Below are 3,021 nucleotides of genomic sequence, written 5' to 3'. Positions count from 1 at the left end.
AACTGTTCCCTCAACACATAATACAACACTTTCGTGAAAATGCTCGGATCGAGGGAAGAAGAAACGAGAAATTAATCATCGAAACACGAGCGCGAAGAAATGAAAATCCGATCTATAAAGATATTTTCATTTTCAACGATTAAAAATTGATGATTGAAATTTTAACATTGGCTTAAATTACAAGAAAATTTAATTCAATTCGTAACGTAAAATTATAAATTAATGAAAATTATCGAATCGCGCGAGTACATTAATTGATATTATCCTCCCATATATTCGATATTTTATCAAGAATTGTAACATTTAACTGTTAACGCGCGACGCGATAATATTTATGCCCGCATAAGCGAAAAACACGTTGAAAAACAAAGCGATACGAAATAATAATTTATCCCCGAAAAAATAAATGTATCTCGTTGGAATAAACAAAAAAAAAAAAAAAAACAAGAAAAAAACCAAAAAAAGAGAGAGAGAGAGAGAAAAGAAACGAAGGATGACACAAATCGATTCGCGTGATTCCTGTTGGCAAAAATCGAGCGCGCTTTTGTATATATATATATCGTTCTCGCCACCGTTTAATATTCCACGCGCGAAACGAAATCGATTTACAAAAATTATTCGCGCCGACGGTGAATAACCAAACCAACCCTTCCCTCCAAACCACGCGTCTTTCCCACCTCCCCCGTATGTATGATCGTGTACACGACGTTATCGTACAGACACAAGCGCGCCAAGCGTTTTCCACGGAACGATTTCAATTTCATGCAATAATTGGCATAAATGGCGCGAATATGGAAATGCATCGTTTCGCGCGTACAACCAACTTTCGGACAAGTTCGGGAATAGTCGGGAACATAATGACCGTACCACGTGTATATATATATATATATATATATATATATATATATATATATACATATACATGTTATATAGTAAAATTTCCACCTATTCAACTGGTCTGGGTTCTGGGCGGAGAGGAGAAAATTCAGGAAACACGCATTGCTTTGCATACATTAAATCTAAGTGTGTTCCTTGCACGGCTGTGTGTGCAGAAACTGCATTCGCCTTGCCCGATATCATAAGCGCACGATGAATCGGGCTCCTAGTGCAAGTCGTGGCCGGGTGGTCGTTTTAAATTGCGTTGTTGTTCGCGCCGCTTAATAAATTGCTTGGGCAAATTTTTTTCTCGCTCCAAACTTTTCGCTCCGTGGAAACAATGATGGAGACAACACGGCGGGGAGTAGAGTTAGATTGTTAGGTGGAATTTTAACATTCGTCTCCTGAATCGTCCGTTTCATCTTTCGATTTTTCTCTTCTTTTCTCGATGCGAGCAACGAATCTTTTCTTCCAACGAATTCCTCGAAAGGGTTTTTTAAATTGTGTCATCGAGATAAATCGCATGAAGAAGAGATTTTGTTCGAATAAACTCACGAGAGTAAGTGAAAACAAGCGTGGAAATTAATTTTCGTATCTGTTTAATCTTTCGATTTATCGTACTCTTTTTTTCTATTTGGAACGTTTTTGAACAGAGCGAGCTTTCGAGAGACATTTCTTCGAGGAAGGATCTCCAAGGAGGAGATTTATTGCAGAGATCGCCTCTGTCGAAGAACAGTTAAGAGAGAATGGAAATTATCTTTTACGGAAGAAAAGATCGAAGTTTGAATACGAAAATGGACGATCGAGGTTTTCGAGATGGTGATTTGCGTTATTTTCGACGATGTAAAAAGAAGTTCTGAGGGATGAAACGAGATTAGGTTGACTGAGATGACCATGTAATAACTTCGTTAACTCCTGAATCATATTTTTCTCTTGAGTAAGTTTACTGGGTGGAATTTGTTACTTTGCAACTTTCTTCCCCCAAGTTTTACTCGAAGCTAAGCATTCTTAATGGTAATTAATGCGACGATATGATTTTTTACACGTAAGAAGTTTGATGATTCACGAGCGTTTCAATTTGACGAGATTTGGCCAGTTATCGCCCATTCAAATTTGCCCTATCGGGCCAAGTTGGTATATAAATTGTCGTGCATAAATAATTCAGGTTATTTCCGGTTGTTTTCGCGTTATTTCCGACCCACCTTAGTTCCCAGAGACCTCACTCTTGGAATGTAAATTCAACCCACCTCTCCGCTGCTGAAGGCGGCTATGGTCAACCAATGTTATGGGCGTTGTATAATAAGGGTGATAAGGTGTATGAATACCAGCAGAATACCAACTTCGAGCATCGTATTAATAAATTATACGCTCCAACGAACGCGTATATTTTTCCAATGCGAATTTTTCATTTCAGTCTTACGTTTTTTAATATTATTTGTTGACTAATGAGTCAATCTTAAGAATAACTTTTCTTTGAGCGTGTATAGATTGTTCGTGTAGATGTAGATATTTGAATGAAAATTACGATATAAATTATACAGAGCCATGCGACTTTTTTTTATGAAAATGTCAAGAGTAATCGAATATCAGGAGAAATAACGCGAAGCTTGGTTATCGCGAGAAAATGAATCAAGAGAAAGAAAGTCTGGGAAATGTCGTCCAGAAAGTGGCGAGATATTATTGGAAATAATATCCACGGCAAGAGGCGATAGAATAAATGAATATCATTTTATATCATTTCTCGCCACTTGATACGATTAGAGGAATATGGTGGAAATGGACAAATGGGTCATGAGTTGAACTGTATGCAGTGGCTTACACGAAAATAGAGATAGCCGTTTCGCTATTTCAAAGGAATAAACTGAATTCGTATTTGAACCCGTATGTATCACTCCTTCAATACCGTTAAGTGGCTTTTGTACGATGAAACTGCTCGATAATTGCTCGGCGAAAAGATGAACGTGGTTAAGCGCACGTGAAAACCAATAATTTCTATCTCTGAAAGATAGGATAATTATAATTTATCGAATTTAACGATTAATCGATTAATCATATATTTTTCTTCCGTTAATTTATCAACAACTAAAACGATATCCTTTAATAAATAACTCAACAAGCGAATTAAATTCAAAACAGGCCACACAA

Source organism: Apis mellifera, linkage group LG6, assembly GCF_003254395.2.
Source record: "Apis mellifera strain DH4 linkage group LG6, Amel_HAv3.1, whole genome shotgun sequence".
Taxonomy (NCBI): domain Eukaryota; kingdom Metazoa; phylum Arthropoda; class Insecta; order Hymenoptera; family Apidae; genus Apis; species Apis mellifera.
The sequence above is the reverse complement of the archived record's forward strand: the minus strand, read 5'-3'. Positions refer to the sequence as shown.